This window comes from Ovis aries, chromosome 1, assembly GCF_016772045.2.
Source record: "Ovis aries strain OAR_USU_Benz2616 breed Rambouillet chromosome 1, ARS-UI_Ramb_v3.0, whole genome shotgun sequence".
NCBI classification, from domain to species: domain Eukaryota; kingdom Metazoa; phylum Chordata; class Mammalia; order Artiodactyla; family Bovidae; genus Ovis; species Ovis aries.
In genome coordinates, this window is record NC_056054.1 from 180,010,205 (window position 1) to 180,022,128 (window position 11,924).

Here is an 11,924-nt window from a genome sequence, read left to right on the forward strand (position 1 = left end):
AGGAAGAAATAGAAAATATGAACAGACCATAAGCACTGAATCATAACTACTGAGATTGAATCCATGATTAAAAAGTTCCCAACAAACAAAATTCCAGGACCCGATGGCTTCACAGGTTAATTTTATCAAACATTTGAAGAAGAGTTAACACCTATCCTTCTGAAGCAGTTCCAACAAGTCGCAGAGGAAGGAAAACTTCCCAATTCATTTCATGAGGACACCATTACCCTGATACCCAAACCAGACAAAGATACCACAAAAAAAGAAAATTACAGGCCAATACCACTGATGAACATAGATGCAAAAATCCTCAACAAAGTACTAGCAATCCATATCCATTAAAAAGATCATACACCATGATCAACTAGGATTCATCCTGGGGATGCAAGGATTTTTAAATATCTGCAAATCAATCAATGTGATATACCATATCAACAAATTGAAGAATAAAACCCATATAATTGTTTATAGATGCAGAAAAGGCTTTTGACAAAATTCAGCACCCATTTATGATTAAGACTCTTCACAAAGTGGGCATAGAGGGTACATACCTCAATATAATAAAGGCCATATATAACAAACCTACAGCTAGCATCATACTTAATGGCAAAAAGCTGAAAGCATCCCCTTTAATATAGAAACAAGACAGGATGCCCACTTTCACCATTTTTATTCAACATAGTTTTGGAAGTTCTAGCTACAGCAATCAGAGAAGAAAAATAAGTAAAGGGAATCCAAATTGGAAAACAAGAAGTTAAACTGTCACTGTTTGCAGATAACATGATATACTATACATAGAGGATCCTGAAGATGCTAACAGAAAACTACTAGAACTCATCAATGAATTTGGTAAAGTTGCAGGTTACAAAATTAATATACAGAAATCTGTTGCGTTTCAATACACTAACAATGAAATATCAGAGAAATTCAAGAAGCAATACCATTTACCATTGCATCAAAAAGAATAAAATACCTAGGAACAATCCTACCTAAGGAGACAAAAGACCTGTACTCTGAAAACTAAGATGGTGATGAAAGAAACTGAAGAAGATATAAACAGATGGAAAGATATGCCATGTTCATGGATTGGAAGAATCAATACTGTCAAAATGACTATGCTACCCAAGACAATCTACAGATTCAATGTCATCTTTATCAAATTACCAATGGATTTTTCACAGAATTAGAACAAAAAGTCTCAAAATTTGTATCAGTTCAGTTTAGTTCACTTGCTCAGTCATGACCCCATGAACTGCAGCACATCAGGCCTCCCTGTCCATCACCAACTCCTGGAGCTCACCCAAGCTCATGTCCAGTGAGTCGGTGATGCTATCCAACCATCTCATCCTCTGTCGTCCACTCCTCCTCCTGCCCTCAATCTTTCCCAGCATCAGGGTCTTTTCAAATGAGTCAGCTCTTTGCATCAGGTGGCCAAAGTACTGGAGTTTCAGCTTCAATATCAGTCCTTCCAATGAATACCCAGGACGGATTTCCTTTAGGATGGACTGGTTGGATCTCCTTGCAGTCCAAGGGACTCTCAAGAGTCTCCTCCAACACCACAGTTCAAAAGCATCAATTCTTCGGCACTCAGCTTTCTTTATAGTCCAATTCTCACATTCATACATGACCACTGGAAAAACCACAGCCTTGACTAGATGGACCTTTGTTGGCAAAGTAATGTCTCTGCTTTTTAATATGCTATCTAGATTGGTCATAACTTTCCTTCCAAGGAGTAAGCATCTTTTAACTTCATGCCTGCAATCACCATCTGCAGTGATTTTGGAGCCCCCCAAAATAAAGTCAGCCACTGTTTCCACTGCTTCCTCATCTATTTGCCATGAAGTGATGGGACTGGATGTCATGATCTTCATTTTATGAATGTTGAGCTTTAAGCCAACTTTTTCACTCTCCTTTTTCACTTTCATCAAGAGGCTCCTTAGTTCTTCACTTTTTGCCATAAGGATGGTGTCATCTGCATATCTGAGGTTACTGATTTTTCTTCCAGCAATCTTGATTCCAGCCTCATCCAGCCCAGCATTTCTCATGGAGACACAAAAAACCCCCAAATAGCCAAAGCAATCTTGAAAAAGAAAAATGGAGCTGGAGGAATCAGGCTCCCTGATTTCAGACTATACTACAAAGCTACAGCATTTAAAACAGTATGGTGCTAGCACAAAAATGGAAATATAGATCAATGGGACAGAATAGAAAATCCAGAAATAAACCCATGCACCCATAGTCACTTAAGCTATGACAGAAGAGGTAAGACTACATAATGTTGGAATGACAGTCTCTTCAACAAATAGCCCTGGGAAAACTGGACAGCCACATGTAAAAGAATGAAACTAGACCATTCCTTAACCCCATACACAATGATGAGCTCAAAATGGATTAGAGACCTAAATGTTAGACTGGTCACTACAAAACTGTTAGAGGAAAACATAGGCAGAACACTCCCTGACATAAATCACAACAAAATCTTTTAAAATCCATCTCCCAGAATAATGGAAATAAAAAGAAAAGTAAACAAATGGGCCCTACTTAAACTCAAAAACTTTTGCACAGCAAAGGAAACAATAAACAGAATAAAAAGACAACCCACACATTTGAAGAAAATATTGGCAAATGATGTGACTGATAAGAGATTAGTCTCCAAAATTTATAAACAGCTTATAACACTTGATAGCATCAAAACAAACAACCCACTCAAGAAATGGGCAGAAGAGCTGAATAGACATTTCTCTAAAGAGGACATACAGATGGCCAATAAGCACATGAAAAGATGTTCAAATTCGCTAGTTATTAGAGAAATGCAAATCAAAACTACAATAAGATATCACCTCACACTGGTCAGTATGCTGCTGCTGTTGCTGCTGCTAAGTCGCTTCAGTTGTGTCCGACTCTGTGTGACCCCACAGGCGGCAGCCCACCAGGATCCTCTGTCCCTGGGATTCTCCAGGCAAGAATATTGGAGTGGGTTGCCATTTCCTTCTCCAATGCATGAAAGTGAAAAGTGAAAGTGAAATCGCTCAGTCGTGCCTGACTCTTAGCGACCTCATGGACTGCAGCCTACCAGGCTCCTCCGTCCATGGGATTTTCCAGGCAAGAGTACTGGAGTGGGGTGCCATTGACTTCTCCGACTGGTCAGTATGGCTATCATCAAAAAATCCATGAACGACAAATACTGGAGAGGGTGTGTAGAGCAGGACACCTCCTGCACTGTTGGTGGGGATGTAAATGGGTTCATGCACTATGGAGAACAATGTGGAGGTTTCTTAGAGAAGTAAAAAGAGAGCTACCATATGACCCTGCAATCCCACTCCTGGGCATATATCTAGAGAAAAACATGGCCTGAAAAGATACATGCTCCCCAATGTTCATTGAGCACTCTTTATGATGGCCAAGACATGGAAACAACCTAAATGTCCATTGACAGAGGAAAAGATAAAGATGTGGTATATTTATATATATACACACACATATATATATATACACACATATATATATATATGTGTGTGTATATATATATATATAATGGAATATTACTCAGCCACTAACAAGAATGAAATAAGGCCATTTGCAACAATATGGATGGACTTAGAGAGTGTCTTACTGAGTGAAGTAAGCCAGACAGAGAAGGAGAAATATCATATGACATCCCTTATATGTGGAATCTAAAAAGAAATGATACAAATGAACATATGTACAAAACAGAAAGAGACTCACAGACTTAGAAAATGAACTCATGGTTGCCTGGGGAAGGCATAGCTGAGGTCTTTGGGAAGGTCATGTACACACTGCTATAGTGAAGATGGAAAACCAGCAAAAACCTACTGAATAGCACCTGGAATTCTGCTCAATGTTATGTTGCCAGCCTGGATGGGAGAGGGGTTTGGGGGAGAATGAAAACATGTATATGTATGGCTGAGGCCCTTCTCTGTTCACCTGAAACTATCACAACATTGTTAATTGGCTATACCCCAATACAAAATGCTTTTGGTGTTAAAAAAATTAAATTAAAAAAAGTGATTAAATTTTAAAAAGAAGTGATTTGATAATGGTTTTCAGCAAGATGTATTAATAGATGTTCTTCATCCATAATTCAGATCAAACATTTAAAAGGGGGGTTTAAGAAACATCAGGGATTTAGTTTATTTATAATATTCTGATATATTTCAGGGGCTATTAAATCCTCATATGAAGTACTGTGATGTTCTATTATAAGTTTTATAATAGGCTTCCTAGCTAGAAGGCAGGGTAGGTAAACCAAATGAGTCTTGGACTTTAGCTTTTTAAAAAAGTTAAGAGTGAGTTATAGAGCTTATCTTGAAATACTCTTTCACAAAAAGCATATGTGTGATATGAGGGCTGGCACTCCCTCTCCATGCCAAGTTGACTGCTGTCTCAGGGAACCAATCTCATTTGAAATGTCTGATCCAGGTATTGATCAAGTCCTTATACATGCTTGGCAGAGGTCATGGAAGCAGATACAATACCTATAAAGCAAATAAGAAATGTATTTCCTTGTTTGCTTTTAAAAATGATATTTACTGATTTTTTTCATTATAGTATTCAGCTGTATGCAGTCATATTATAATTGTCATAACCTTACTTCAGGGACACATCTTTTAAAACAATGTATTATTCAGCAACCTTCAGTAAACATGCAATTTAGGAGTGGAAAAGATGCGCACAGAGACAAGTAATCATAGATACAAAGCATGGCGAATTTCTGTGCCATGCACTTCACACCCCAACTCATCTCGCAGGGAAACTAGAGAAGGGGCAGAACCATTTCTATTATGATAATTCACAAAGGGAGGCCATATAGATATGCATGCAAGTCTCTCCCCACCTCTCCATTTACATGCCAGGATTTCAACTCTGCGACACTGAGTCCCTTCATTTAGCCAATTAGTCTTTCCAGCTTCATGTAATGCACGCCAAGAAGAAGGAGAAATAGAAGTGCTGACGTTCACTGCTTTGAAAGTTGCTATTCTAATGCCAAAGCTGCCTCTTGAGCAATTTCCAGAATGTATTAACATGGGAGCAAAGCTCTATTCTGAAAGACATGGATCACATTATGCAGGAGAGCCCCCTTCAACGTGTCACAATCACACAGAATCTCCTCCATCTCTCTCAAGATCTTTACAGTTGTAGTTAGCATGGACCCAAGTTTATGGTCCTTACTCAGGCAAAACCTAGGAGGTCTTCCTGAAGAAAAGGGGCCAATTTAAAAATATTTAACAAGCAAAGCACGACATGTTTTCTGGACCATAGCATTGGCCAAGTCTTTGCATGGCTGTACTGAAGAAAGCCAGTCAAGGTCCAAAGCAAACTAGCTTCTCAGTTTAGGTTAGAGTGTCATATTCTTCAGTTTCAGTCTTTTTTTTTTTTTTTAACCAGCTAAGTCTAGGTTCAATTTTAATTATTTCAACCCAGTATGCAGCCCCTAGAATTTCCCCTCAAAGTTAAGGATCAAGCTGAGAAGAGTTGATATTTTAAAGAAAATATAAATATGCTTCTACACTTGCAAGACTTTTGTGCATCTTGTGCCTGCTTACACATGATCCTGATACTTAGCAGGCAATCAGAAGTTGCTCTGAAATACTAAAAACTATTCATTCCCCTTATTCTGTTGACCATCCTGGCCTCAGCTGATAGAGTGATGGAGATTTCAACATCACCCTCTCCTTTTCTCTTATCAACGGATTTACACAAGTCAGTTTGTGTCAGTCTGGTCTCTACAAATTCAGCCTTTCTTTGCTTAATTCATGACATCCACAGGAAGTGACTGGACAGGTCCTCCATGGAGGCAGCACAGCACCTGGAAGGAGCACGTCACTGGGATCAAACACCCTTATGACCTAGTTCTGGTTCGTCTACAAGTTAGCTTTGCTTACGTGACCACTTCTCTCTCTGAGGCTTCCTTTTTCCCCACATACAGAATTGAGCATTGGCTAAGATAGCACTGCAACATTTCTTCAATTTCTTGTTTCTCTAAAAAGCTTCTCAAAAATGACTTCTTAGTCCTTTCTTCTGACATTTAAAATCTTGGCTCAGTTTTATCCCTTCAATTGTTACCTCAATATTCCTTTACTGTCTCCTAACTGGGTTGTCCCTTGAAAGTCATCATCTTAAGGTTCATAGTTATTTTCTTCTTATATTCATGCATTTGAGGGGTTGATGCACACATTTATCTTTTCCTATAATCTGCCTCTTTTAGTTATGGTGAATTCAGTTAATTAGTCAACACTTCAGAATACCTTTATTCTGAGGGCTAGCACCTCAAATTCCCTACAGAGCATTCTCTCTCTCCTTTTAAATCATTCTGCTATTCAAATGCTACAAAACCACCATCCATGACACCATCCAAACCCCCAAACTTCTGCTGAACTTTCTGTAATAAAATATTTTGCTTCCACGTCCATCAACAAGAGAGTGGATAAAGAAGATGTGATACATATATCCAATGGAAGAATACTCAGCCATAAAAAAGAGCAAAATAATACCATTTGCAGCAACATGGATGAACCTAGAGATGGTCATACTGAGTGAAGTAAGTCAGATAAAGACAGACAAATATCATATGATATCACTTACATATATAATCTTAAAGAAATGGTACAAATGAATCTATTTACAAAACACAAGTTGAGTCACAGACATAGAAACAAGCGTGTGGTTACCAAGGGGGGAAGGGGAGGAGGGATAAATTGGGAGATGGGATTGACTTACACACTATATATATATAGGATAGATAAGTAATAAGAACCTACTGAATAGCACAGGGAACTCTATTTAATTCTCTGTAATTATCTGTGTGGGAATAGAATCTGAAAAAGAGTGGAAATATATGTATATATAGCTGACTCACTTTGCTATACAGCAGGAACTAACACAGCATTGTAAAGCAACTATACGCCAATGAAAAAACTAATTAAAAAACCAACCAAATAAATCTGAAAGACAAACAAAAATCAATACGTATGTAAGAATATAAAAAATTTCTTAAAATGATCTTAACTCAAACATACATTTTTTACTATTATCCTCAGCTATCTCTTGATCAGGCTTCCCTGGAAGCTCAGCTGGTAAAGAATTCACCTGCAATTCAGGAGATCCCAGTTCAATTTCTGGGTCAGGAAGATCCCCTGGAGAAGGGATAGGCTACCCACTCCATTATTCTTGCCTGGAGAATCCCCAGGGACAGAGGAGCCTGGCAGGCTATGGTCCATGAGGTTAACAAAGAGTTGGACACAACTGAGCAACTAAGCAGAGCATAGCACAACTGTTGATCACACTATATGTAGGATATGAAAATTGCCTCCTCACTCCAAACATCTTCTCAATGGTTTGATTGTCATAGTTCCCTTTTTAGTCCTCCAGAAGATTTCTATCCTACTTCAGATCAGTTATGAATTCCAGACTATCAGCACTGAAAGCCTTTTATAGGTTTGCTCATTTAATCTCTCAGAAAATGGTGCCATGAAGGTCCCCCTATATCCACTAAGGACATCATCTGCTTTGCCTTTTGGCTTTTTCCCATTGAGATCCGTTCCTTTATGTGGAAAAGTCCATCTCTGAATCTTTCCCACACAAGCCTGTGTCTGTGGAATAATTTCTTAGTACTGAAGAACATCTCTCCTTCCTTCAAATGATTTCTTAAAGGCTTCTTCTGCTAGAGAGACTTTCAAGATTGCTGTCAACCAGTGGCCAATCCTCTTAAACAAGGTAAAAACCACTGCATCCGCTTTACTACACTTTAAAAGATTTATTGTACTTTAAATGTATTTTATGGGACTTCCCTGGTGGTTCAGTGGCTAAGACTCCGTGCTCTCAATGCAGGGGGTCCAAGTTCGATCCCTACTTAGGGAAACAAATCCCACATGCCAAAACTAAGAGTTCACATGCCAGTGCTAAAGATCTTGCATGACGTAATTAAGACCTGCTCCAGCCAAATAAATAGATATTAAAAAATAAATGTACATTATAATTGCTTATAAACTCCACTGATGGTAGGGAAAAATATAGTGGGTAGTCACCCAGTACAGTTTGATTAATTTGTTGCATTGCAACTATAGGTCTTAATTTTACATGGTATATATATATATATATATGTACACACACACACACACACACACACACACACACACACACACACACATGGTCCTGTTTTGTTACTTTAAGACATATAAAGCTACTTAAGTCTCCTGAGTTTGGGGAACTGTCAACTGTTATGCATGTGGTAGGCATCAATAAACACTTGTTGAATTGGATTGAAGAGGAATCATCTTAAACAGTTTACTCTTGGAGGAGGGAGTAATCAGAAGAAGACTATTAACATAAATATTCTATAACAGCATCTAAGTGTAATAAAAATAATACTCAAATGAGAGTTACTCAAATTTCTCTCATCCTCTTGATTATTTAATATTATATTGATAAAAATATATTTTTAAAAAGAGCTTTGATTTTAAAACACTAAATTTACACACCAAGAATTAGACACTAGAAAAATCTCATGGTCTGATTTATTTCTCTGTAATATATCTGTCTTGAGAACATCAGCAGGAATACACCAAAGAAATATGTCCCTCACGGGATCAACTATATAAAAAGACAGAACACATCATCAGCACAAAAATCATTATCCATCTAATTTCTCCCATTCTGGATGGCTCCGGTGAGCCCCTCCATCATTACTGACTAGGGTTAAGATGGACCTTAATGGATTAATTAAACCAAAGTGGGACTGCACTGCAGACCAAAGAGGAGGAGATCCTGATACAGGGCAGGCAAGAACCCTGTTCTTTTACTCAGATGAGTGAGACTTGGCTCTTCCCAAGTGCTATTCATTTGTACTGCAAAGGAGTTGTCCAAAAATAAGACTTGGTGCCTATTGTCTGGGTTTTCCCCTTAGCATTCATAAAAATCGAATACTTGGGTGCTAATCAAATATTATCAGGTAAGAAATTAAATGTTAAGACTCTTTTGCTTCAGGAAGGTGGGAGCATCTGAAAGACAGGTCAAATGACAGAGACAGTGTGCTCACTTTGGTCAGGAAGGCCAGGTGCGGGGGAGGCTATTGAGAGCACTAGTGAGATTCCGAGTGCTGGCCAGGACACAGAAAACTCTAAAAGAGCTGAAAGGAAGAAACGCCCACCACTAAGTCACCATGTGTGCGTGTTAGTCACTCAGTCGTGTCCGACTCTTTGTGACCCCATGGACTGTAGCCTGCCAGGCTCTTCTGTTCATGGAATTCTCCAGGCAAGAATACTGGAGTGGGTTGCTGTGCCCTCCTCCAGGGGATTTTCCTGACCCAGGGATTGAACCCAGGACTCCTGCATTGCAGGCTGACTCTTTGCCATCTGAGCCACCAGGGAAGCCTCAAAGTCACAGGGACACACCTAAAGGCAGCTGTCAGTAATGGAAACCCTGAGAATTGCTCATTTAAAGAGGGTTTTGAAATTCAAATGTGAAAGGAGAAGATGTTAATCCAAAGGCACAATTTAGGGTCTTTTTCTGCTCGTAAAAGGAAGAGGAGAAAAACAAAAACCAAAAAACAGCCCAGCAGTACTGTACCACGCTGGCAGTTTACTCTTTCATGAACAAAATCAGCACACTAATGACATGAACACCTACTTTCCTGACGGAGACAATCACACAACATTAAATATGCTGGTATTAAAAGAGGAAAAAAAACACCAGGAACACGTCACTCTGGAAGTGGTGAGGCTGACTAGGGCAGACTGTTACTAATATCAAGCATATCCTGAGAGTCTAGAAAAGCATCTATGAAGCCATAATGAGCTGGCAGGCCTCTTTTCCACCAAAGAGGAAGTGTCCTTAAGGATTCCAGAAGTGGCGATCTGGGCAGCTTTCAGTTTCTTTTTTGAAATAACAGGAGCAAGGCAGGCTCCTCTGGGGGTCAGGCTGGCCCCACCATGTTGAATGTCTGTGTCTAAATGATAAGTAATTGAAGTGAAAAGACACCAGTTTCAATAGCTACTCTGAATTTTAAAAGCAAGTACAAATTCCCAGCCCCTTAGTAGATTTCATTTGTGATTCCTGCATTAGGGGAAAAATTGGCACAAAGTTCAAACAATAATAGTATAGCTCTAAAAAACACACGCCATTTCTTACTGAAGAGAAAAAAAAAAAGAATTATGGAGTTGAAAAGTTTTCCTACCTCAGTGATTATTTAATCTAGTCATTTTGTAAATGAGGAGACTGAGGACTGGCTAGTGATCACAGAGTTAATTATACAGCTGGCAACTTTATCAGTAATGAATCTATAAATAGATTCAGGGCTATCAGTGACCCAATGGAACTGGGTCCCTCAAAGTCTTTCATTCAAACAATTATATAAATAAATCAATATATATACATACACATATATAAGTATATACACAGAGGGAGAGATGTATTGATACAGATATTTATACATAAAATATATTGCTGGACAGTAAAAATAGGATCCTGTGTCACTATCATGGTCCAGAAGTCACTGGGTAAATTTGTTTACTCAACATTTACTGAGCTCCAACCTACGTGTATTAGGAAAGTAAAAAAGGGTATGATTAGACATAGTTTGTGTTATTGCAAAGAATTTTACATCTGCAACATAATCACATAGAATAATCGAGTAGTCATACTTGTTCCTATTGGATGAATATAAAACCTAATCATTAGGTTTGAATCAAGAGAGGAAGAACCATGTATTAGAGACTGGAAAGAATTTGGAATTTTTCTAGTACCCTCAATCTAAAGGTCGAGCCATTGATTTCAGCTGTTCTATGCATTTGGACATGCTTTCCCTTCAGAATCTACTCCAAATTCACTGCCCTAAGTAGCTCAGAAACAGGGCTCTTGAGGCCTGGCTGCTCCACTCCTGCCCGTCTCTGAGAGGGTATTTAGGTCAAGGATGAGGGTGGAGCTGGGGATGAAGCAGCAAAGAACCTGGCACACTACCTAATCTCCTAGTCATTTTGCTTACAGTTATATCTTAGTATACAACACAGGAGAATGATTTCCTATGTGGTGAACAAAAATCGAGAGGCTAAAACCTAATTAATATGATTGGTTCGAGTAATCTGGATATGGAGAAAAATCACTAATAGTAAGCTTAAGACCAAAGAAGTGATCAGATCACCATTTCTCTTAAAAAGAGGGGAGGAGAGAAATAATACATGTAAGTGTCTACCATGTTTCAGACACTGTGTTAGGGGTTTTACATATATTATCTCACTTAATTCTGACAGAAGCCTTCCAGAATAGAAGTTACCATCCATTGTTCTTCAGGTGAAGAAACTGAGGCACAGCAAGACAGTGGTTTAACCAGCCTCAAAAAGTAGAAAGTGCTTTATGACACTCCTATAAGTTTGTCCAGCTACAAAACTTGTATTCTTTGCCAAAGTTTGCCAAGCAGGAAACCCAGAGGTGAAACAACTATGAATTGCCATCAGAAAATATTTTTAGTGACTGCTATACACTGCTAAAATTGTGTGCAGACATTTATACAAATACAAACACACATTTACTACCACCTTGACATTTAAATATGCTAGCATGAACAAACTGACACTGGACCCACCAAAAAAAGAATATTACGTGTAGACAACTCAAATGACTCATGTACAGAAGGGTATTCTTTTCCAGCTATAGAAGACAATCTATCTGACACTGCAAAGCTTTTGTGAAACTAGTGCTTAAAACAAACAAACAAAAATCTCCAAACTCTTTCAGTATTAGAAAAACATGCACAATTACCACAAAAATCTAGCACAATCAGTTCTCCAATAATTGCCAATGATAGGGATTTTTTTTTTTCCCCTTGAAAAAAATTTAAAGGTGAGCACATAGTTTGTGCATAAAGGCTTCCTTTTCAATCCAGGGTTGACATTATCACTGCCTCTGCTTAC

General features: G+C 38.5%; 1 protein-coding gene across 50 annotated transcripts in view; it reads right to left on the reverse strand.

Annotated features, from left to right (window-relative positions):
- The window catches only part of ZBTB20 (zinc finger and BTB domain containing 20), an 863,472-nt gene that overhangs the window by 115,120 nt on the left and 736,428 nt on the right, over positions 1-11,924 (reverse strand). The window lies entirely within an intron of this gene.